The following is a 26,882-nucleotide window of genomic DNA, read 5'->3' on the forward strand; positions in this document are numbered from 1 at the left end:
AGATAAATGGAATATGCAGGCATTAGGTCAGGCTTGGAGGAGCAAGGTGTCTTTGCTCGGCAAGATCTCTCTCCATAGGAAAGGCAGTGAATCCAAAGATGCATTCTTTAAAAAAAAAAAAAAATTCTTTATTGATTAAGGTGTCACATATTTGTCCTCATCCCCCCCATTCTTCTCACCCCCCCGCGCCCCCCCCCCCCGTTGTCCGTGACCACTGGTTAGGCTTATGTGCATACACACAGGTCCTTGGGAGACGCATTCTTTTCAAAGGGCGGCTGAAAGATGACCTGAGGGGAACTTTTGGGCAGGTTCTGCACTTCGCCCAAACCAGACTGGCGCCGACCTTGACAACCCAGGGATAACGCAGCCGCCAGCCCCGCAGCAGTGAGAGCCAGAGACCCTGAGGCGAGCCGGCTCTGCCGCAGCCCCCCTCCTCTCGCTCGGTGCCCTCGGCCCCGCCTCTCGGGCTGACGTCCCGGGCGAGCAGAGGCACAAGCGTGGGTGGGCCGAGCCGTGGGCTCCCGCCATTCGGCGGCTCAGCCTCGCCACCGCGCGCCCCGACTCCGCCCGCCCCTGCAGGCGCGTCTTTTCCGGGCTCGCGCCGCGGCCCTGGCTCCGCCTCCGCCACTCGTTGGGTGCGCGCGCGCCGCTGCGGCTTTTTCTCGGCCTCCGCGGCGCCCTCCTCGCCGGCGCTAGCGGACAGGCCGTTCCTCTTCGCGGCTCCGAGGACCCGGCGCCTGCCGCTGCGATCGCCGCGGGTAACCGCTCCGGTGAGTAACCCCGCTGGCCAGGCTTCAGCCCGACGCCGCCTTCCCGCACCTGAGCCCTGAAGCGGTTGAGCCAACGGTTCCATTCCGGTTCCCGAAATCGGCTCCATTTCTTTTCGAGCTCCAGCGACTGCCCACCCGACTCCCCCGGGGGCCGGAGAGCTCCCCGAGATTTCTACATCTTCCCCTTTACTGAAGTCTGGAGTCCTTGAGACCCTTGGCTGCTGCTTCTTGCCGCTCACCGTTCCCGGGGAGGGAGAGGCATCTTCCTGATCTGGGTGCTCTCCTTTGCCATGCCCTTTCCCAAAGGGGCACACCAAGAGCTTGCCAGGCTTCCCAACGACCTCTAGGGCGTCCCTAGACCTCAACTCCATTTTGTCCCCTCTGGCTCCCTCTTTATGTCCCAGGGTAAGCGGGTCTCTTACCTTAGAAGCATCCGCCCTTCTAATGTGAGGGATGCCCTGGCTTTCGCTATCCTATTAGCTTCTATATTGTTACATATGGTAGAAAACAGCTGGGTTTTAGCAGTAGCATGCTCTTATTTTTCCCGTTCTTTTTATATTCTTGTCTTCAGTGGGTGCTATATATTTAGTATTAGCTTTATTCACTTCCTCTTCCTCTCATTTCAGTGCCCTACAGAAAGAACTGTGGCGGATGTCTATAGCACATAGAAAAATCGAGGAGAATATGATTCATTGCCTAACCCCCATCAAGGGGTTACATATTTTAAATAAGACGTCATTTCTCCTCTTCACTCCAGCATATCCTCCTCCAAAGGCATTTATTTTTCCTCCCTCTCGTAATAAATTTGCTCCATTCGCTCTTTGACCTTAAAAAATCAGTCATCATTGCTGTGAGATGCAGAATAAGGGCAAAATGGTATTTAATGAATCCCTTTGAAAAAAAATAAGCAGTCTGCTTTATGGTTTAATCAACTATTTCACAGTAGTTACTTGTCACTATAGTTTTTTTCTTGTATTTTGCCTCTAAAATTAGTTTTTATTTACTGATTTGAGAGAGAGAGAGAGAGAGAGAGAGATAATGATTTGTTGTTCACTTATACTAATACTATATGCATTCATTGGTTGTTTCTTGTATGTGCCCTGACATGGATCAGACCACGCTCTAACCAACTGTGCTACTGGGCCAGAGCTTAACTGTTTTTGATACCTAAGGCTGCATGCAAATGGAGATTCAGTTACAGAACTGTCCATGAGCATATCAAGCAAGATTTTAATAGTGAAACCCTCTTCCTTGAATTGTAAAATAGCTCATATTTTCCATTGAAGCTGGTAAAGTGCAAGATATGTAAGAAGACTTCTGTAAGAATAAACCCCTCTCAGCCATTTAAGTGAGGGATGAAACATTATAAACTGTTAGGATAGTACTTGCACCATAGAATAAAGTACATTATTGTTCTGATGTGAGAGTAATTTGACAACTAAAAGTTCACAGATGGTGTATTGAAACACGAAAAAGCTTGAGTAAATTCATTGCCCCCCACCCTTTTAAAAACCCTATTTAAAAAATAAGTAATTAGCCCTGGCCTGGTAGCTCAGTTGGTTAGAGCATTGCTCTGATAACACCAAGGTTTCGAGCTTGATCCCAAATTCATATATAAGTGGAACAACAAATGGATGTTTCTCTCTTTCTCTCCCTCTCCCCCCTCACTTCCCATCTCTCTCTAAAAAAAAAAGAAAAATGATTTACATTAGGATTTGTTTCTGTTTTTTTAATTGAATTTATTGGGGTGACATTGGTTAATTAAATTATTTAGATTTCAGGTTTACAGCACTATAGCACATTATCTGTATATTGTATTATGTGTTCACCACCCCAAGTCAAGTCTTCTTCCATCACTATTTATCCCCCCATATCCTCTTCTACCTCCCCCACCCCCTTTCCCTCTGCCAGTCACCATACTGTTGTCTATGCCCTGAATCTTTCCTTTTTTTCTTTAATTGTTTTGGGTAGGAGTGGAATGGAGGATAAAAAAAGAGTCTTGCCATATTTATTGAGAAATGAATTGAGATACTGGAGAGGCTCAGATTCAGTTAATTGTATAGCCTTGAGCAAGTTACTTTACCTCTCTTAGTTTTTGTATTTATTAAAGTGTCTTGATGGTTGACAGAGTGATCCATAAGTCCCCCAATTTGCATTCTTTGTTTATATACTACATATATGAACACATATATGTGCCTGTCTGATGCCATTTGCATCAAGGTTGTGCCATATATAATTAGTTATACCAGTTGTTTAGAATGTTTTTCTCAAAGATCTGCATATACTAGTTCCAATTTATGTATACATAATTCTTAATCCATTCTTAGCAAATGATTATGCTATATGTGGAAATCTCTAAATTGGGAAGCATTTTACAAAAAGTCAGGTATTGCTAATTTATTTTTGTAAGTAAAATGTGCACAGTGTGCATAACACACTTCTTTTCTTTTTTTAAATATATTTTATTGATTTTTTACAGAGAGGAAGGGAGAGAGAGAGAGAGCTGGAAATGTCGATGAGAGAGAAACATTGACCAGCTGCCTCTTGCACACCCCCTACCGGGGATGTGCCCGCAACCAATGTACATGCCCTTGACCGGAATCGAACCTGGGAACTTTCAGTCCACAGACTGACGCTCTACCACTGAGCCAAACCGGTTTGGCAACACACTTATTTTCTATAATCCTCACCTGAGGATATGCTTATTGACGAGAGAGAGAGAGAGAGAGAGAGAGAGAGAGAGAGAGAGAGAGAGAGAGAGAGAGAGAGAGAGAGAGAGAGAAAGAGAGAAAGAGAGAGAAAGAGAATATCAGTTGCCTCCCATATGTGTCCTAACCAGGAATCAAACCCCAAACCTAGGTATGTGCCCAGGAATGAACCCTGAAACCTTTGAAACCTTTTTGGTGTACGGGACAACATTCCAACCAACTGAGCCACTGGGCTAGGTCCATACCATAGTTTGTTTTTTTTAATGTTCATGGTTTTTAGAAATTTGTAAGGAAATGCATAAATACTGCCTTGTAACTGTAATTGACTAAGACCTTAAAAAGAAAATGCAGGCATCTCATTCATTCATTCATTCATTCATTTAATTTTCCTTGTTCCTTCATCCGTCACTTATTATGAGCCAGTCACCAGGATATGATGGTTAAGACAAGCCCTACCCTATGAGTTTTATCTGGGATGATAGTGATATAGGTGGGGGTTTGGAGAGATATATGTATAGACAGTTTATTTTTATGAACAACAATAACAGTCAAATCATAGACATAAGGTCCTGAGCATATTGAAGCTCTATAGGGGTAGTAAGAGGTGGGTGATTGTATTAATTGCAGCCTTTAGACTCTGTTCTTGGCATTCCTTTTTTTCTTTCTTTCTTAACTTTTAATTTCTGAGACCTTAGCAAAAATAAAAGCTCTTTTCCCCACTCCAAGCAGTCACTGGTTTATCTTACTCTTTCTCTTTTAACTGTTTATTTTGAGATTTAGATACTTAAACACTTCTTAAGCAGTGATACACTTTATCTAATGTACGCCAATGGTAACATGTTGCATCACTGTGGTACAACAAAGGAAATTGAAATAGATGCATTACATCCATCTGATTCAGAGCTCATCAGTTTTACATTCATGCATTTTTGTGTGCATATTTAGCTCTATGCAGTGTTATCACATGGTTAAATTTGTGTAACTACCATCACAGTTAAGATACAGAACTATTTTATCACCATTTTGTAGTCACAGCCATCTCTCTCCCTCCCTCCGTGACCCCTGGCAACCACTAATTTGTTTTACATGGCTATACTTTTGCCATTTCAAGAATGCTATATAAATGTCATCATACAGTATGTAACTTTTTTGAGATTGGCTTTTTCCCTCCCACTCAGCATAATTCCCTGGAGATTCCTGCAGGGCATGTGTCTTGTATTGATAGTTCCTTTTCATTGTTGAATCATAGTTCATGGTGTGGACGTACTAGTTTGTTTAAACATTCACCCTTTGAAGGACATCTGGCTATTTCCTGTGTTTTTGTTTTTTTTTTAACCTGTTATGAATAAAGCTCCTGTGAACAGTCATGTAGTACTTTTTATGTAAACATAAATTTTCATTTCTTTGGGATAGATGCCTGAGAGCACAATTGCTGGTTGTATGTCAGTTGCATGTTTAGTTAGAACTGCCAAACTGTTTGCCAGAATGGCTTTCCATTTTACATTCCCACCAGCAACATATCAATACTCCTTATCCTTGCCAGCATTTGATGGTGTTACTATTTTATATTTAGCCATTCTGATATTGACATCTTATAGTTTTAATTTGCCTTATTTTTATTAGCCTTGTGGCTAATGATGTTGAATATCTTTTCATGTGCTCTTTTGCCATCTCTGAATTCTCTTTAGTGAACTGTATGATCATTCTGTTGTCAATTTTCCAGTTGGATATTCTTTTTATACTGTTGAATTCTAAAAGTTCTTTATATATTCTAAATACTAATCCTCTTTTGGATACCTGGTTTACAAATATATTCCTCCAGTCTATAGCCTGCCTTTTCATCATCATCACAGGGATTTTCACAGTACAAAAGTATCTAATTTTGATGAGCCCCACTTTACCAATTTTTCCTTTTATCTATCAGCCTTTGGAGTCAAAGGGTGTTGTGTACTTATGTTATTTAATTTATTCCTTGCTGTTCTCTATAACACCCAATAATTTTCTAAGCAGTCTGAACTTTTTTTTTTATTTAAATTTCACAATCCTGAAGTTCAAATATATCCTGTGAACAAGTGGTCTTGATTGTGTGTAGAGTGTGAATCCATACTCACATATGCTATATTAAAAATGGCTGTTTCCTTTTAAGACTAACAATATAATTTCTGTCTACAAGGCTGTCAAGTGAAATGTTAAAATTTATATTTTTAAATTAAATAGGCACCGGATGTGCCAAGGGAATTTTTGGTTTCACTTTCTAAATTAAACACATTTTGGCAAAACTGTGTGGGGTTTTTTTAATGAAGGCTTTTGGTAAATAATCCAAAGGAAAAAAAAAGTTATGTTCTCACTTAAATGTACTTTGGATATTCTGCATTTTGAGTAGTTAAGTTACGAATCATGGCCATGTACTTAGATTTTTTTTATACTCATCGTAATAATGAATAAAAGATTATTGAATTTGTATGTTTAGATTGTGTGTTTTCCTTTTGTAGTAGCTACTCAATGTTCATTTTAATTACCTTCTAAAACATTAGCTTGAAGGGGACTTGTAATTTTATATTTGAAAATGTATGTGCTCATATGAGAAGTTACAGGAAAAAGTTAGTGATTAACTTTGAAAGTATTTGTTTCTGTAATGTGGTAATGAAATGATTACTTGTCCCTTCATGTCACTGTATTTGCTCAAATAAGTGTAGAGCTTGGGTAGTGGATTGCTATTTCAAAAAGATCAACCATTGGTATAATGCAAGGATTAGCCAAATCCTGCCAATAGCCAAATGTTGCTCACCACCTGTTTTTGTAAAAACAAAAACAAAAACAAACAAAACACACACACACACACACACACACACACACACACACACGAACAAAAAAAAAAAATCCAAACTACAACTTCTGATATAACACAGCCACATGGTTTCATTTATGTATTGTCTCTGCATTCAAAATTTCAAAATAATAGCTGAAACCAGTTTGGCTCAGTGGTAGAGCATCTGTCTGTGGACTGAAAGGTCCCAGGCTCGATTAGGGTCAGGGGCATGTAAGTTGGTTGCAGGCACATCCCCAGTAGGGGGTGTGCAAGAGGCAGCTGGTCAATGTTTCTCTCTCATCGACTTTTCTAGCTCTCTCTCTCTCTCCCTTCCTCTCTGTAAAAAGTCAATAAAATATATATTTTTAAAAAAATTTAAAATAATAGTCTCAAAGTTGAAACAGAGAACTATGGCCCTAAAAGCCTAGTTAATACCTGATCCTTACAGAAAAAGTTTGCCTAGGGCCGTGGTCGGCAAACTGTGGCTCTTTGGCCCCTTGAGTGTGGCTCTTTTACAAAATACCACGACCTGGGCGAGTCTATTTTGAAGAAGTGGCCTTAGAAGAAGTTTAAGTTTAAAAAATTTGACTCTCAAAAGAAATTTCAATAGTTTTACTGTTGATATTTGGCTCTGTTGACTAATGAGTTTGCAGACTACTGGTCTAGGGACAAAACAACCTTGAAATTCATTGAGTCTTTATGTTATAAAGGAAATTTAACAAAGTCTACCTATACTTTTAGTACCTTTGAGTTATGTTTCCATGGGAAATTGTGGTTGGGAAGAGTGTATTCATTATCTTTGAGTCCACAAGACACTGTTTATTGTCCAAGAGCAACATTAAGGAATGGATGAAGAGGGTTGATTCTGTTGTCATGTGTGGGCTATTTTATTGTGAATGTAAATTCACAGGTATGGCAATTAGTGAGATTCAGAAAGAGGCCTATGTGGTCCTGATGTCCTTTGGTGATTTTGCCAGAGTGGTAATGAGAGAGTCAGGAATGGCACTGCTGTTATTCCTGCTCCCTGAGCTGCAGTGTGATTAAGAAATACAGTTTGAGCCTATCAAACTGTTCTCAGACTGTTGATTTACTGTTTAAAAAAATAACATTCTTTTATAAATTAGAAGTTAACACTTCTTATTTCTAAATCCTCACCTGAGGATGTTTTTATTGAGAGAAGAAAAGAAAGAGAAGGGAAGAGAAGAGAAATGAAATGAAACATGGATAGATTGTACCCCAATCAGGGAGGGAACCTACAACCTTTTGGTGTATGGGACAATGCTCCAACCAACTGAGCCACTTGGCCAGGGCAACACTTTAGTACTTTCATTCTTTTAAATGACCTATATATGTAATGTTGAAAATGGAAATTGAGTTAGGACATTTGATTATACATTTGGAAAGAAATTGATTCCCATCTCACATCATACACTAAAAATAAATTAAGAATGTATTTAAAAATATAAGCATATATTTAAGAAACGTCTGGGAAGCATAAGACAACCAAAGCAAAGTTAAAAAGGCAGATGACAGATTGAGTTTCTACATATGCAGTAGAATATTTAATTGACTTTCGCTTAACTGACTCACCACATTAAAGATGCTTTTCATTTTCTTTGTAAACTAAACTGTATAGTGAACACTTGCTATTAGTAAGCTGATCTCCAATATACTTGTGTGCTTGTGTATCTACCAGTAAAACAGATGCTTTTATCACTGAATTTATACATGCTGGCTGTTTTTGTAAATATCTAATTTATTTTCATATTTTGTAATGTGATAAAATAAGAGGGAGGGAATTGAGGGTCTTACTGAAAGTTTACAGATGAAATGATGTGATATCTGGGATTTGCTTAAAATGATATGAAGGGTGGTGGGTATGCAGAATGTGTAGAGATATAAAAGAAATGAAATATAGCACATATGGATAATTTTTAAAGCTGGGTGATAGTTACATTAGAATCTTTTTTTTTTTTTTTGCTAATCCTCACTCACCCAAGAATATTTTTCCCATTGATTTTTAGAGAGTGGAAGGGATAGACACTGACACACTGATGGAGGAAGAGAGGGAGAGAGGGAGGGAGGGAGGAAAGGAGGGAAGAAGGGAGGGGGAGAGACAGAGAGAGAGAGAGAGAGAGAGAGAGAGAGAGAGAGAGAGAGATATGTGAGAGATATATACATTGATTGGTTGCCTCTCATATGTGCCCCAACCTGGCCAGGATCAAACCTGCAACACAGGTACTTGCCCTTGACTGGGAATTGAACCCATGACCCTTTGGTGCTCTAGTTGACATCCTAACCACTGAACCCCACCAGTCAGTGCAGGCTCATTTTTTGATAAAAACAAATTGCTTTTGAAAGAGTTAAAGAAAGCAAGTTATTACTGTCCAAGTAGGGTAAGATGATAAAAGATTCATATAAAAGAAATATAAAAATCTAAAAATGTTCTTTACTCAGTGTTTTGCCAATGTGTTTTGAGTTCTTTGAAGTTATATGTTGTCTAAGAATCCTGTTTAAATTTCTTTAAACTCAATGGGCCTAAAGTTAAATAAATAGAAAGTTTTGGTTTCTTGGCCCTATATCAAAAATTTGATGAATGAGTGTACATTTACTGCTGACAAAATGAAATCAAGATAAAATGAATTGTCATATGCATTTTTATGACTATTCATCTTAATTGACCTTTTCAATGAACTAATCATCTGTTTCAAATAACTATATTAAAAGGCTTATACTTTATATCCATGATATGTAAAGAGCTCTAACAAATCAATAAGAAAAAGACACCAATTTGAAAAAGTGGCAGAAGTTATGAATTGGCATTTCCAAAAAACAAACAAAACAAAAAGATGAATAAAAAAGAAAGGATACTAAAATTCACTGTAGTAATTAGGGGTAAGGAAACCATTGTTAAAGAACAAAATTCAATCCAGTAAATTTGAAGCTGTGATCAACTTTATTAAGCAATCTATGAATCAAGCAACATCTCTTCTAGCAACTAGCCAGGTGTTCCAAGAGGTTGTACAAAATGGAAGATTTTTTATAGGAAGAATGATGTAGCAGGTATGTTATTAGTAAAATAAAAGATTATTTTTAGGCCAGGTAATTTCCTTCCTTCCTTCGTTCCTTCATTCCTTCCTTAGGAATGGCAAAGCTTACTTTTTAAGATTGTTTTTTAAAGAGAGACAGGAAGGGAGAGGAAGAGAGAAACATTGATGTAAGAGTGAAGCATCAACTGTATCCCTCCCACACAATCCTTACTGGTGATTGAGCCCATAATCCAGGCAGGTGCCCTGACCAGGAATAGAACTTGCGACCTTTCAGTGTACAGGACAATGCCCAACCAGCCAAACCACACTGGCCAGGGTAGGATGGCAAAGATTTTATCCTGGTATTGATCATGAAATTTCAGACTAATTGGTTTGAATTTCTACTCCTGGGCGAGATTGAAACTACAGTTAGGATAGTTATTAAGCTTTGGTTTGGTGATGGGGCTTTGCAAATGTGACTCCATTTTGGCTGCTGTTTCCTTTGCTTAAATACAATTTTCACCAAATCCATTGGCAAAAACTATAACATTCACTTTTGGAAGAAATGGGCAGTGCTATACACTGTTAATAAGAGTGCAAATTGTTAAACTTCTTGATAAAGAATACCAAAATCCTTTTATTTTTTAAAATAAATCTTTATTGTTCAGATTATTACAGTTATTCCTCCCCCCCCATAGCTCCCCTCCACCCAGTTCCCACCCCACCCTCTGCCCTTACCCCCCCACTGTCCTCATCCATAGGTGTACGATTTTTGTCCAGGCTTTTCCGGCACCCCCCACACCCTTTTCCCCCTGAGATTTGTCAGTTCACTCCCTTTCTATGCCCCTGATTCTATTATATTCACTAGTTTATTCTGTTCATCATATTTTTTATTCAATTTATTTTTACATTCACTTGTTGATAGATATGTATTTATTGTTCATAATTTTTATATTTACCTTCTTCTTCTTCCTCCTCTTAAAGAATACCTTTCAGCATTTCATATAATACTAGTTAGGAGGTGATGAAATCCTTTAGCTTTTTCTTATTTGTGAAGCTCTTTATCTGACTTTCAATTCTGAATGATAGCTTTGCTAGGTAGAGTAATCTTGGTTGTAGGTTCTTGCTATTCATCACTTTGAATATTTCTTGCCACTCTCTTCTGGCCTGCATAGTTTCTGTTGAGAAATCAGCTGACAGTCTTATGGGTGCTTCCTTGTAGGTAACTGTTTTTCTCTTGCTGCTTTTAATATTATCTCTCTGTCTTTTGCTCTTGGCATTTTAATTATGATGTGTCTTGGTATGGTCCTCTTTGGATTCCTCTTGTTTGGGGTTCTGTATGCTTCCTGGACTTGTAAGTCTATTTCTTTCACCAGGTGGGGGAAGTTTCCTGTCATTATTTCTTCAAAGAGGTTTTCAGTATCTTGCTTCCTCTCCTCTTGTGGCACCCCCATAATTCGGATGTTGTATTATACATAAAACACTTGAAGTTTTCCCAGATGCTCCTTACACTATCTTCATATTTTTAGATTCTTTTTTCTTTTTGCTTTCCTGGTTGGGTGTTTTTTGCTTCGTTGTATTTCAAATCTTTGACTTGATTCTTGCGATCCTCTAGTCTGCTGTTGGATCTCTGTATATTATTTTTATTTCAGTCAGTGTATGCTTAATTTCTAGTTCGTCCTTTTTCATATCCTTGAGGGTCTTGCTAAGTTTATTGGCCTCTTGTAGAAAATTCTTGAAAAACCTTATAATCGTGGTTTTGAACTTTATATCCAGTCATTCGTTTTCCTCAATTTCTTTCATTTGTGACCTGTTTCTTTGTCTCTGCCTTTTGGCTGCTTCCCTGAGTTGATAGAGTGGCTTTGTGTGCTTGGTGTCCTATAGGGCCCAGTGTCTCAGCCTCTCCAGTTACCTGAGGTGGACACTCTTGGTGCACCCCTTTGTGGGCTGTGTGCACAGTCTTGTTGTAGTTAAACCTTGATTGTTGTTGGCATCACTGGGAGGAATTGAACTCCAGCTCAATTGGCTGTGAGGATCAGCTGTGTTTACACTGGGAGAACTTCTGTGCTGGAGACATCCTTATGAGACAAGACTTGTAAAAGCCTCTGTGCTCAACTTGGATCGGGGGAGTCTCAGAGCGGGGCAGACAGCAATGGCTTCCCGTCAGCCCTGCCCTAAGAGACCCCTGGGTCTTAGTATCCTGCAGTAATTGCTGCAAACACCTCTGAGAAAAAGCCGCCCTCGAGTTTCTCCTGCTGCCAGAGAGTCCAGTTTCTCCCTGTATGAGTCTGGGTCCCCAGAGTCTCACCCAGAACTGGAGTTCAGAGGTGTCGTGAGCTTTTGTCTCCCTCCCAATTGAGAAAGCCAGCTGCGTACTCAGTTGCCAGCCCCCTGCCTTCTGCAGCTCCTCTGAGTCTCAGTGTGCTTTTCTCTTTACTTCTACTTGTAGAATTTCCACTCAGCCAGCTTTCCTGTGGTTCTGGATGATGTCCATTTTGTCTCTTAGTTGTAGTTTTGAAACTGTTGTGTGAGGCAGAAGTTTAGGTGTTTAGCTATGCTGCCATTTGGTTTCTCCAATCCTATTATTTTATATATATATATATATATATATATATATATATATATATATATATATATATATATATATAATTTTTTTACCCAGCAATTCTGTTAGGAACCTATTTTAAGGAAATACCTGCACATGTATGTAAAGGTATACATAAGGTTTTACTGTAGTGAAACAAGTCATAATAGTGAAAACTTGGAAGTAACCTAAATATCCATTAATAGGGAAATGATTTCAATAATATGATAGTATGCTTTTATATGGAATACTCTAGAGCTTTTAGAGGAAAGAAGCTTCTTGGGCCTATCTAAACTGGCATAGGAATTCCAAAGCATTATTAAAAGAGTGTGGGGAAGGGAAAGAGTTATATAACAGTCTATATAACATTATTCCACTTATCTAGAAGAACACAAGACCTTACCATGTGTATGGGTAACACAAAAAGGTCTAATTGATTCATACCATCAGTAATCTCTAGAGGAAAAGGCAGTAGTATTAGAGGAGCCATTTAGAGGTTCTTTTATTTTTTATCCTGTACCATTTTACAGTTTATTTCTAAATTTACGAGTACTGTTTTGATAGTAACTATAGAGATTAATAATATCAAAATTTTAAACACTGGAGAATACTTGCAATGTTTTTCCTCATTGTATATTTTACAGTGACATTGTGCTAAAGGTGTAGTACATTGTATTTAATGATCACTCTGATACTTTTTAAAAATACTTTTCTCCCTTCATTAAAATACCACTTGTATTTTTTAAATTTTCTATGTTGAAAGTGTAAGTGTAAAGAAAAAGAAAAACACCTAATCCTAGTATATGCTTGTGTACACATTTGTGTACACACATGCATGGACACTTGCATGCCCATATATATTCATAGGCATACACATATGCAAACATATATCATTCTACACAATGGGTTCTTACTAAACACCAGGAGTGGGAAACATTTATTTTCTTTTTTTCTGCAAAGGCAATTTGGATATTTATAACATCATTCATAGGCCATACAGAATTATCAACTTAAAAATTAGCCTGTTTTATTTAGTCAAACATTTAATTAACTCACTCCTAATTCTTTGGCAGAGCCAGACCAAATGATTTCACAGGCTTTATGCGGCCCATGGGCTGGACTTTCCCCACCTTTATTGTACACAGTGATTTGTAACTTATTTACTTTAACTTGACACTGTATAGTAAACATTTTTCATGATTGATCACTCTGAATAAGTGAAAAAGACATCTTGGTAAGAAAAGAACAACATGGTGTCATGTAAATATAGTGTTCTATTCTAGTTAAAATAACTGGTCTCTAGAACAAGCTATATATATACAGAGAGAGAAAGGGGGGGGGGGAATGAGAGAGAGAGATAAATATCTTACTTTACACTGAAAAATTTGAAACTTTAATACTTTTCCATGGATTTAATAGGAGTCTACCATATAGACAGTTATGTTAATATGAAGACTAGTTAGCAACTCATGCTTTTATTATGGCATTTGAAACAGTATCTCTGATCTCTAAGGCTGTGCTTCTTGGCTTTTTGGAATTGATGTCACAGCATGAGGATTTTTCTCTCAGGCACTGTCAAATTAGCTGATTTTATGGGGAAGTCACATAGAGGTTCCCTATTTCTGACTTGATTAATGAGAGGGGCACGTGAGATGTAGTTTATTAGAGAGATGTGGTAAACATTAATGGTGGATTCTATTGGTTATGAAGTTAATACAGTTTAAGGTATGGTGAAATACCTGTTTTCTCTCCAGTGTTCTGTTTATTACCTATGTGCTTAAAGTATTTTTATATTATAAAAAAAAGTAATGATAAGGTTTTAAAGGACCACTGCCCTGGAGGTACCTGAGTGATGAGTCATCAAAGAAAACCTGGAGAAATGGGCAGAGCTGCTACCACTGAAATAGTGATCAGTCATTATGTTCAGAATAAAGATTTCTCTTGCTGTATGAAAATAGAGCATTCTTATGAAACCATTCCTAAGCTCAAATGGTATAAAGTGAAGAGGCAGTTACCTTAGGACCATCTTGCTAACAGATGCACAGAATAAATTGAGCTAAAGCACAGATGCTCACCCAGTTGAAAGTTTTGGTGGCTTCAGGCTGAGATGCTGAGTATTGGTCTCAGGAAGGATCTGGGTGGGGCTGTTCTTGCTGTTGGGGGTGCATGTTGCCTCTGTAAGGGCTCACTGCAAAACAAACACTGAACACTATTTTCGCACTTCACCTTTTTCATAAAAGCAAAAATATTCGTATTTCAATCAGCAAAACAGGTATTAATGTACCTCCTTTGTAAAAGCGAATTGGCATAAAGTGAACTTTTTAAAAGTGGGAGACACCTGCAAGTTATAGTTATTTCTGCTTCTCAGATAATCCGTAAGCTGGAAACTTCCCTCAGATAGGAAACAGGAACTTGATGAATGAGCATAAAATTCAGTTGTAGCTTTGAAAGGAGAAGAGAAGATAGAAGTAGCACTAACATCTCATGGGATGAATGCAAGTGAAAAGATGCTATGTTTCACATGACCACTGAAGATACTAAGTTGAGAAGTAGCTTTAAAGAGTAATTGAGAGGTAAAATTGGGCAGAATTAACTATAAGCAAGTGTCAGATGGATATGTTTCAAAGAAATAGAACAGATAAAAATAGACCAGCGGTCATGGTATTCTTATACCTGGAATCACAGAACCTCCAGGATTTGGTCAAGTGCATCGTTAGTCTAGGATGGTTTAAAGTAAAATATTTGGGATTCCCTCTGCGTTCAGGCAATTCCCTACAAGAGTAGGTTCAAATTTCTGTGAAGCAAGTAGTTTCCCTGAGGTGGAAACTAGAAAAGGCAGGGCTCAGGCTCACTGTTGTGAATTATAGCAATCTGCTGATGGGATTCTATGTAGTGTTTATGTAATTTATTCACATGCTCACAAAAATTTTAATATTGTCTTGATCACCAAGTGACTATTGAGTATTAAAATGTTTGCAGGGGAGTAGCTTTGTTTGGAAAATACCCCCCTAAAATTTACTTCTTTACAGGTGGCTTCCTTTATTTTTATTTTTATTTTATTTTTTATTTTTTATTTTTTTGTTTGCTTATTTTTATTTTTATTTATTTTTAAAATTTATTTATTTATTAAATTATTACCTGTGTACATATTTTAACAGGTGGCTTCCTTTAAAGCAGTATTAGAAGAGACAGCTGCAAAACAAAAACCTTCATGGTGAAACCCCCACCTCCTTTATTATTTGTTTTGAAATGGAGTTTCCCCACATCACTTTTACAGCATTTCTTTGGGGACTAAGCATTTTATTTGTGAATGAGGGATGATTTACAGCCCCAAGAGTACCAAGTATTCAGTGGGGATAAAAATAAACTTCCATCAGCCATGCTAACTGTCTTGAATTCTAGCTCCATGGGGTCTACAAAGGTGCCATCTCTGGCCTTTGGGAGAACAATCCAGTGTAATAGCCCCCCAATCCCTGTCTTATGTCAGTGGTGTCTTGCACTTACACAATTGTTCTTTGGCTACATTAAATGTTGGTGTGGAGTGATTGGCTTATGGTCACAGTGCTAACTTTTGTAAAATGGGAGATTTGTTCCTAACAAAATTTTCAGACATGATCTTTTTTTCAAAAGGCCCCTAATTTCTAAAGATTATAGTTTATTGTCAAACATCTTTACAGAGAAAGTTTGTGCTTACAATCTTGTTTTTATTTTATCTTATTTTTTAAAAATATATTTTATTGATTATATACAGAGAGGAAGGGAGAGAGATAGAGAGTTAGAAACATTGATGAGAGAGAGTCATCAATCAGCTGCCTCTTGCACACCCCCTAATGGGGATTTGCCCGCAACCAAGGTACATGCCCTTGACCGGAATCGAACCCAGGACCCTTCAGTCCCCAAGCCGATGCTCTATCCATTGATCCAAACCGGTCTCGGCTCTTGTTTTTAATTCACCTCAACTAACGAAGACCGTTCACCTGCTCCCTCCCTGCCCTTGTTCGAAGGTACATGGTGCTTAGGGTACTTCTGGCAGGAAAGAGGAGGTGGCTGCTATACCAGGGCAGTGTTTTTCAACCTTTTTGGGGCAAAGGCACACTTGTTTCATGAAAAAAATCACGAGGCACACCACCATTAGAAAATGTTAAAAAATTTAACTCTGTGCCTATATTGACTATATATAATGTAATTCTCTTGAATAGGAGTCAAATAAACACAAAGAAAGTATTTTATAATTACTTTATTATGAAATATTAAGTAAACAAAATAGTGAAAAATTATAAAATTCTTGTCTTGTCTGCACCTACGGCACACCAGGCAACAGTGTGCCGCGGAACAGCGGTTGAAAAACGCTGTACTAGGGCATTAACAAAGGAGGAGCAGGTGGCAGTGAACTTACGATTTAAACTAAAGTGGACCCTGAGTTTTGAAAACCATTCATCTCAACTCTATTTTGTGCTTTAGACACATATTTTAAAAACAAGTTTTAGTCTGTAGGGTTCCTTAAGTTCAGTGTACTAGTATATATATAGCAGGTCCTTAAAAAAAATCATCATTTAGTTCAATGTCACTTTATTATAACTGTGAGAAACAGTGATTTAGCTCACATATGGTTTTGCTTAAAGTTGCAGAACCTATCAATGATGTTAAGTGAGGATTTATGTATACATAGTGAGAAGCCTTGCAGTGTTTAATGATATCAGTCTCCAGTGGAAATCTGTAATACTGAGTAAAAACTACTCGTAGTTCTCAAAACTACTTGTACTGTTATAATACACATACAAAAACAAAACACATACCGTACATACAATTTTTATAACTTTAATGAGATGCAGGCTACTTATTTTGAAGTATCTAATTTTGGTTGAAAGAATTGTTTTTCCACCTTGTTGATTTCTCTAACTTTGCATCATTCCTAGCTAATGTAACACTGAGGTAATTTTATTTGTCCATTCGCTTCTAGAAATCATAACATTTTCTCATGAATTCATTTCTTTTGCATTGGGAAAAGTAATTAGGAATGTGTTTAGGATGGAGTTTGGTATTTGGCCAGATCTGGGGCCATGTCCTTTTATTGCTGGACCCATTTAAAAAACAACACACAACTTTTTCTTGCTTTTAGTGGCCTCGCCCCATTGCTACTAAAAGATCAGGATGTTGGCCCGAGCTTGGCACTAGGCACTGAAGCTCCTCACTCAATGCCTTTCCCCTCTACTTTCAGGCATATCAGCACTGGAAACCATAGATGGGGGTGTTGGAAAATTTTTGAGAATACTTAAGACACTGTCACATAACCATCAGACCTTCAGATGTGTGGAAAAAGAGAACTTTTGCTTTCAAAACTTCCTTTGTGTTGATCTTAGTTTTTGCTTTTGAAGAATAAGCAGCAGATTGCCCCATAGACATGAGACAGAAAACCACCATCTTACCATTTATTGCTGCTGGCATTGGTTGCAGATACTTCAAGGAATTATAACCTAGTTTAAACATGATATGTTTTAGATTAAATATTTATAGAAATAACTGCCAAGAAATGCCTTAAAGGCAAATTACATTGCAGATGCAGCAAAAGTTAAATGCTTTAGGGATAAGTGGGTGATTTCTACTAGCAGGTAATAGTAACACGATTGAAACTGTAGCAGGTCCTTGGCTAATCTTTGTATCAGAATACAGAATACGTAACCCCTTCCTTAAACAGTATTTCATTGAGATGAGAAGAGACTTCTGCTCTGCTTGGGAGTTTTTAGTACTCTGGTGCTTCTTTTTGAATCTGTTCTTGAAATTCTTGTTTTGGATCTCATCCTATGCAAAAAAAAGTGCCTCATATTGGGGGATTTTTAAATACTTAAGTAATGAATCCTACATTGGGTGTGTTTCACAGTGGAATTAACCTATTCAAATTTTACACTTGCTGGAGTAGTATTATAACCAGAAGTCAGTCTTGTTTGTAACAGCCACAAATAGTCCCCAGATGAAGTTAATCAAGTCATTTTAGATTTCTGATTTTTTAATCTATGTATGCATTTCATTTCCCCAATATTTTAAGGAAGTTTGTTTTTTTTTAAATCATGTTTAGGCAAGCCAACTGATACCTAAGCAGTAACAGGTGTAACTGGATAATCCCGGAGGATAACATATTAGCTTTTTAAAAATATATAATTGTCTGGTTGGGTGTGTTATTATTTCAGGATTGAGGGTTGCTTCAAGGATGACCCTCTTTTCCTTTTCTACCTATATGTCTGCTCTCTGTGTTAGTCTAATGTTCATTTAAAGTATTATCTATTGAATGGTAAGCTCCACAAGTTCAAGACATATGTTCACTGAATATTTCTTGGACAAATACATTTGCCTGCACCTCTCAATGTCCAGGATTTGGGAAAGTAGATTTTAAAAAATATTACCAAGGAAAAGGGTTACTGCTGTACTTACTTTTAATCCCCTTCCTCAAGTAAAAATGTTGTTATGGTATTTAATCTTCAGGAATGATGTTTACAAAATGAAAGAAAATAGAGACCTAACCATTTGTTTTCTGCTTCAGTTTAGTCTATGGGCAATAGGGTAACATCACTTTCATATTTTAGAGAGGCCATATTGTGAAATAGTCTTTACAGCTTTCTATTGCCATGCTATAAAGTCCTAGTGACTTAGTACCAGAGTGGTTTTATTCCAATATATTGTTCATATGTAGGGATCTCTTAACCAAATAGGTTCTTTCTTCTAGCTTTAAAATTATGTTTTATTGACTTTAGGAAAGAGAGGAAGGTAGAGGGGGAGAGAGAAAGAAATATCCATGAGAGAGAAACATCATTTGGCTGCCTCCTGCATGCCTCCTATTGGGGATCAAGCCCAAAACCCAGGTATGTGCCCTGACGGGGAATCAATAGGAGACCTCTTGGTTCATGGGACAATACTCAACCAAGACACACCAGACAGGGCTTTCTTCTAGGTTTTTAAAATGTGATCTTATTACATGGCTTATTTTTAAAATGAATATTTCATTTTGGAATAATTTTAGATTTATAACACACTCATAAAGATAGTCCAGAGGTCCTATATATATTTACCCAGCACTCCCTAATGTTACTATTTTACATAACATTGGCACAATACTTTTAATTAAACTGTAGAATTTATTTGGATTTCCCTAGTTTTTCTACCAAAGTATTTTTCCTGTTCTAGGATCCTAAATTGTTATATATGCTTATTTTAGAAAATATGAATGGATAAAAAGACAAACCATCTACAATTTCCCCTATCCAGAGACAACTACTGAAATGTTTAGTATATATCCTTCCATATTTTTTCTATAGATAATATAAATCCATCCCCCCAAAACCTTTGGAGTTCCCTAAAAGACAGATTAGAAATGTGTTTCATATACTATTTTTTTGTGACTTACTTTTTTTTTTACTCTTAATGTGACATTTACATTTTTGTGAATATCTTCCCATGTCTGCTGTTTTTTTTAAAAAAAATATAGTTATACTTTAATTATTCTCTATCCTTAGGTATTTTGTTTCAATTTCATTGATTATTTAATTCTTCATTACTTAAGGTCAAACTGTGAAGGTATTCTCAATCTTCCCCCACCCCAACAAATCTGAAAAATGACATACTCTTATCAGTAAATGTAGCTCATTAAGTCAGTGATTCAGAATATGTGTGTATTAGATTGAACCATTTGAAATTGCCCTTTTTTTGGTATGTAACAGATTTGTGACTATTCAAAGTTTTATATGGTTCAACTTAGTAGTTTGGAAAATTTTTTGAGGTTGCTAGGATCTCCCCTCTCCCCGCCCCTCTATTCTTACCCCACTGAGAATCCCTGGGCTCTCACTCAACTGAGAATTTCTGCATGTTAGAATGGTAAGTCAACTCTGAAACGTGTTGGCCTGGCAAAAATGTTAACAAACACCTCCCAGGTGGCTCTGAAATTTACAACACCCTTAAGACCTATGCCATGTCAAAGACATATGCAGAGAACTTGAACTCCAGTGAACTGCATCTGCCCATAGTATATTAAAAATAGACATCTGAGCATTCAACATAAGCTCTGCAAGGCAGCCCAAAGATTGTTTCCTGGTTCCATAACTGTATTGGAAAATTAGGGTACTGGTGCCACCCAGTGGTACCTTACAGATGATCTGCTGATGTTGCTATACTGCTCTCCAACATTTCAAATACTTTTACCTCTTTTCCTTTCTTTTATGCTCTTCCATGTTCATGATCTCACCTTTCTTTTCTTCCCACTTATGCCAATGGCACTTATGGGTTTCCTTTAGCTCAGATAATAATATTCAGGAAACTATACCTGCCATATACTTGTGTGGTGTTATCCTTATTTAAATAAAGGCTTTTGATAATGGGACATAGAATAGAGAAAACACACTGAATCAAATGCTATTTATCTGCCATGAAGCCAGGATTCCTACCCAGAATGGGTGTAAAGTTTTTACTTTGTTAAAATATGACACTTCTCATGTTTAATTTCAAATTTCTCAATATATGGGAGGAAGCACTCCTATGTATCTCAGATGTGAAGAGGTATAAACTACTTACAGGGGTCCTCAAACTTTTTAAAGTGGGGGCCAGATCACGGTCCCTCAGAGAGCTGGGGGGCCGGACTATATGAACTACTAATTCCTACTGTAACACCTCGGCTGCGCTTACTGCCCAAAAAACCTGGCGGGCCGGATCAGACTCCTCTGCGGGCCGCATATGGCCCGGGGGCCGTAGTTTGAAGACGCCTGATACTACTACTTACAGTGAAATCTTTAACTCAGAAGACATTCTTTGTTTTCCTTTCTCTTGAATATGACTTATTATTTAATTCCATGTTCATTCAAAAACTATATAGTAAGCATCTACTGTGCACCTGTACTGTGCTAGATTCTGAAGATTATAGTGGAGATCAGGACAGACTTGACTTCTGGCTTTAATGGGGTTACAGTCCAACAGGGGAACAGGAACTTCAACAAGTTTAAGTGCTGTACTCTATGGGTGCCTGGAGAGCAAATAGAAGAGGCACTGAAGGAAGTGTCATTTAAGTGTCATTTAGAAGTGTCATTTAAGCTCAGACCTAAAAGAAGCCAGAAAAAGGGAAGAGAATGTCCTTGGTAGATGGGAAAGCATGTGCCAGATGTTGAGGTGAGAGATTAAACGTGGTGCTTTTGAGAAACTTATGGTGGCTGGAGCTCAGAGATCAATCTTTTAAACCTTACAACAGTCCCCGTAGGTAGTATTATTATTCCCTCCATTTTAAAATTGTGGTAAATGAGGCAAAGAGGTCAAATAATTTGCCTAAGGTCATAAAATTCCTGGAACAGCCAGGAATTGGACCTTGGCCATCTGGCTCCAGGATATTGGCCCCTCACTACCATTACAGACTGTTTCTCAGCAGGGCATTATGTCATGTTGAAGCATCATTGGGCAACTCTACAGACTTCCATGACCACAGCATCTTATCATGTTAATCTGTGGTCTTCTTTTCTGGTGGGCAATGTAAAATGGAAATCTATACTGGTCACAGACTATTCCTAAGCTGGAATTTATGAGTATGTGAAAAATCCTTGAAACTTTGCGGTTAGCTTTAGTCTTTTATCACTGATTGGAAATCAAATACCTCATTTGCTATGCAACTTTTAAGTTTTTTAACTGGTATTTCCCAGAAAATCATAGATGGGAAGTTACAATTGGTTGTAAATTTTTTTTTTTTTTTTTTTGGCAAAAAAATAAGTATAAGGTATGTACTGCCTGTAAGGCTAGAATTTTTGTTTTTGAATGCTCAATTTAACTTGGCCATCTCCTTTTCCATGACTTTTAAAGTTAGTTAAAGGGTTAACACAGCTTCTTAAATAGGTTTATAGCCTTTTAAAGTCATATAAGTTAAATATTTGTACATGGAGATATTTCCGTACATTGGGCCAGATTTATTCTTTATGTACCTAAAATACAAGGATGTGTTTTTTTTAAGATGAGGAATTAACTTCCGTTTTAAGTTATTAGTTAAGGTCTTACCCTAGATTTTAGAAGTTGGGTGTTCAGTTGTAAACAAACTAAGTTTGCCACAATTTGATATTGGAAGTGGAAGCATGTAATAGAGAGTCGTGTGTGTGTGTGTGTGTGTGTGTGTGTGTGTGTGTGTGTATGTGTATAAAATGATAAAGAGCTGGTGCTTTTATTTACGTGCCCATTTGTATATTACTGTAGATTCAATCAGGAGCTATTACTTGGAAATATCTTTTCCAGTAGTGAATGTTGGCTTCTGCTGATGTAGCCAGGCCATTCTTGCCTTGTTCTCTATGGGTCATCACTAAGGATATTTTGGGGAATAAAAGGGGGGGGGGGGTCTGATAATAATTACAGTGAACAGTAAATGTAAACCAAGGAACAGGCCTTAAAAAGGTGGGAAATGTGATCACCCTCATTTTAAGCAATTCATACAGACATCAAATTTATGAACTTAGCTTCAGAAGCATTGGCTCAACCCAGTTGAGGTATCCAGCAGCTACAGGTAGATTTCTCTTTACTTTGGAGCAAAACCAGTAAATTTCAAGTAAGTGTATTATTGTTGTTGCAGTGAAATTGTATATACAGCAGCTGTATTTTTACAACTTTTTGCATTGTAAAGTCTGTGCTGTGAGGCCCTGTTGAGGTTATTGAAGGACACATTCAGAAGTGTGTGGACCTTCCAGGAAGTGAGATTACTTAATTATACCTTGCTGTTACCCAAAATGTTTTGAAATGAAAGCTTTGAGGAAAAGAAATGATTCAGCCTTTTCTGACTCCTAATTCTTTTAGATATTATCTTAGCTTGTACATATTTGTAACATGATGTTAAGTTTATTGTAATGTCTAATGTATAAAGCAAGACAGTCTTAGGTAAGATGATATCCTCTGAAGTTTGAGTTGTTGATCTTAGAGTTCAGGTTGTAAACAAGAGGGCAGTGATGGAGAACTTCTGAAATCCTCTCCTTTCATAATCCTTGTTATCACCTGAGTGGAAAGCAAATACGTGATACTCATTTGGTGCCTTTTGTCTTGTGATACCTTGTGATACTTTTTCAGTGGCAGGCTTCACTTACCATAAGGGGGTTGATTCTGGTCAGGTGAAAACCATTTTCCTTTTGGAGCAGAAAAAGTGCAAGTATGTCATGGTACCCATTAAATCTTATGCAAATATCATCTAGCTCTGGCATTTGAGTTCCTGTTGGTTTAATAAGGATGAGTGAGTGGAACTCTGAGCTTTAAAGAAATTATATTTCCATTTGTGCACAACCCCTCATGATTGTCTAGCTGTTTGATATTCTTTATTTACTTGCTGGTAATAGTCAAATTTTGTTAGTCATATTTTGATATAGGTGACTACAAAGTCACATTTACCATTTTATAGTAAGAGAAAAGAAACTTAATTTTATTTTATAGTTCACAAGCAAAACAAATTTATTTTAATTTGAGTCTAAAAACAGAAGTGTCTAATCTTTCTGTGGCAGTTGAGATCAACTTGTGGCTCTTTTAGTGTCACTTTGCCACTTGAGTAGGGCCACATAGTCATGTTTGCTGTTACTTATCAACATACAGAATTAAAAGACTGGTGCTGTATTTTCTACTTATTAAATGATATAATAAAGAGCTAATATGCTAATTAGACCAAACAGCAGAATGACCAAATGGACAACCTTCTAGACCACATGTGTCAAACACAAGGCCCGCGGGCCAAATCCGTCCCGCCAGGCCTTGCAATGTGGCCCGCACCGCGCTGTCATCACTGCACTCTGCTGCGTTTCCATCACAATGACAGTTTATGACTGTTCAGTAAACCATTCGGCCCGCGATTTAGGCTGGATTTTAGATTTTGGCCCCTTCTCTGATTGAGTTCGACACCCCTATTCTAGACAATTGTCAGGACAACCTTCTGGATGAAGCCCGGGCTCCAAGGTTGAGTCCCTTGCATGAATTTCATGCATCAAGTCCCTAGTTAAATGATAAAAGTATTACCGTATTTTTCGGACCATAAGACGCTCCGGACCATAAGACGCACCAGTTTTTAGAGAAGGGAGATGAAGAAAAAAAGATTCTGAAACAAATAGTGTCCTAAAATATTTTATGTGCATTAAAACCCAACATCACAGTCATAAACACATGTAATCAACCCTGTAAAGTAAACAGCAGCATTTAGAACCATTTTAGAGCCGGGCAAGCACACAGAGACCACACAGAGCCGGGCAAGTAAAAAAACTTTTTTTTAAAGTATATGTGTAGGCTATATTTGGACCATAAGACACAGGGACTTTTCCCCCCCACTTCTGGGGGGGAAAAAGTGCGTCTTTTGGTCCAAAAAATACGGTATATTCACTGTAGCAGTTTTTGGAAATTTAAATAAAATATAAGGATAAAACAAAATCACCTATAATTCTACAAACCAGAACATTTGTCTTGGAGCCTACATATATTTAAAGAAGCTGGTACTGTAAGTTTTATGTTAAACCAATTTCACGTCATATATTTCCTATATCTTTGAATATTCTTTGATAATGTTGCATTTGATGACTATAGTATTTATATGGTTACATCATTATTTACCAATCTCTTTTTAGGCATTCAAAGTTATTTCTAGTTTTTCTGTTATTTATATTACAATGATGACTATTGTATGCATTTTTGTCTTTGTATTTCTGATTATTTTCTTAGCATATTCTTAGAAGTAGGAAATGAAATTACTAGGCAATTAAGTATGAGTTAAGTTAAGGCCTTATGGTGCATATTGCCAAATTGCTTTCTATAAAGCTTGTACCAATTTACTCTTCTGTCAACAGTATATAAAGTGCCTTTTAAAAATACATTTGACAGCACCGAGAAGTTTCCTTTGTTCTTAATTTGCACTACTTCTGATGAAACCCCAGTGCCTTGCTATCTGTTTTAATAAATAAAATTATTGTTGGCAAAAATGAAAGTGGCAGTGTAATATTTATTATAAATGGCAGTGTTGTAAGGAACTGGTGGCCTTAGATACTTTGAGAATCATTGAAACAGAGGCCATATTTTAGCTCTAATCTGTGTTTCTAAAAATATATTTTTTCCTTTCTCAAGCGTTTATCAATCTTAGCTTTAATGTAATGGAAAATGCTATTTTTTTTTCTCATAAAATTATTGCTCCATGGCTACTTATTGTTCATTATGTTAATCCTTTCTGTGCATATATCTCTTGACTCATATTTTGTTGACTTTAAAAACAAAATGTAACTTCTGCTAAAAATTGCACAAATTTTTGGAAAGTTTTGATCGTCACACAGGAGTACTTTCTGGTCAGGATCAATTAAAGTAATAAACACTTCTTTCAATTATTGTTCATGTCTTTTGTATTTTAATGAAAGCCATGTAAATTCAACACACTTCTTGAATAAAGTTAATAAGTTCAGTGTTTGATATTATGCAACCTATTTATGAAAATCTTTTAAAAATCAGTATTTTAGGATTGTTGGTCCTGATTCATGAGTTATCTGTGTGACAACAGTTTTCCTCTATTAAAGCATTTCACCCCCAGTGGTTGTTTCATAATAGTCAAGCTGGGTCTTAGACCTTACAAATAGTATTTATTGAGGTTTGTGACTTTAAAAATTATTATTTAAATGTATTTGATATACTGGATGTTTTTAAAGAGAATATACTTTTCTCTCTTGGTACTGTTGTTAATTTAATCCTAGGTAGCTGAAAAGAAAGGAATAATGCACATTTTTGTTGTTTTCTAATATTCAGACATTCATCTTAAGCTTAAATCTAATCACTAGTGATTAGAAAGAAATTCTTAATTTTACTATATAGCTAATCACATAAGATTGTAATGTTTGAGAAAGTAGACCCTATTTTAGCTCCCATGGTGTTTTGGATGGGAGAGAGAGAAGATTTTCTGATTTTAAAGCTTATTTTTTTTTTTTTCTGAAAGTCTACAACTTTGTAAGTAAGGATGGAAATTTGCATGTGGTTTATCTTCTGTCCTAGTTGAAGTCTGATACTTACATTGTAGACTAGGTACTTTTATTTTTTTAATTTTTTAAAAATATATTTTTATTGACTCCAGAGAGGAAGGGAGAGGGAGAGGGAGAGGGAGATAGAAACATCAATGATGAGAGGGAATCATTGGTTGGCTGCCACCTGCATGCCCCACACTGGAGATTGAGCCTGCAACCCGGGTATGTGCCCCAAGCAGGAATTGAACCATGACCGCCTGGTTCACAGGTCAATGCTCACCACTGAGCCAAGCCAGCCAGGCTATTTATTTATTTATTTTAAATATTTTTATTGATTTCCGAGAGGAAGGAAGGGATAGGAATATCAGTGATGAGAGAAAAATCATTGATCAGCCGCCTCCTGGGGATTGAGCCCACAACTAAGGTATATGATCTGATCTTAATTGAACCGTGACCTCCTGGTTCATAGATCAGTGCTCAACCACAGAACCACACTGGCTGGACAGTACCTTTATTTTTATATACACACAATGTGTGTGTGTGTGTGTGTGTGTGTGTGTATAATTTATCATATTCATGCTAAATTTATCATATTCACTGCCACCTATTTAATTCCAATAGGGGTCTCCTATATGGGGTTGGGAAATCTGAGAAATTTTATTGAGGTGAACAGTATACAGATTCAAGAAAGGCAGTCTCTGGTAGAAGCATAAAGTATGCTCCATAAAGGTAAATCAAAGGCTGTCTTTTATAGAGCCCTGGTTATGGGTTACTCCATTTTTATGCAAATGAGGTATCACAGTTTGCACAGTCTGATTGGTCCAAATAGAACTGTTCTGATTGGTTGGCTTCACACATTCTGATTGGTTGCTATGGAACCACTCTGATTGGTCAGTATATATGCAAATTAGGGTATAACGGCCAATCTGGTTCGATGAAGCAGGTCTCTAAGGATGATGACCAAAGCTCCCTTATGAGCGTTGACTCAGGTAGGAACACAGTGCAGGAGTCTGGCAGC

The 26,882-nt window shown here is 37.3% G+C and overlaps 1 protein-coding gene across 5 annotated transcripts in view; it reads left to right on the top strand.

Annotated features, from left to right (window-relative positions):
* The first annotated feature begins 657 nt into the window (after positions 1 to 657).
* Positions 658 to 26,882, top strand: part of ACSL4 (acyl-CoA synthetase long chain family member 4) — an 89,886-nt gene continuing 63,661 nt past the window's right edge. For all 5 annotated transcript variants that reach the window (XM_036454417.2, XM_045587402.1, XM_036454419.2 and 2 more), the window contains exon 1: positions 658 to 770. The gene's annotated coding sequence lies outside the window, so the exon portion shown is untranslated. The remainder of the gene's footprint in view (positions 771 to 26,882) is intronic.

The sequence above is a fragment of the Pipistrellus kuhlii genome, unplaced genomic scaffold (assembly GCF_014108245.1).
Source record: "Pipistrellus kuhlii isolate mPipKuh1 unplaced genomic scaffold, mPipKuh1.p scaffold_m20_p_29, whole genome shotgun sequence".
NCBI lineage: Eukaryota > Metazoa > Chordata > Mammalia > Chiroptera > Vespertilionidae > Pipistrellus > Pipistrellus kuhlii.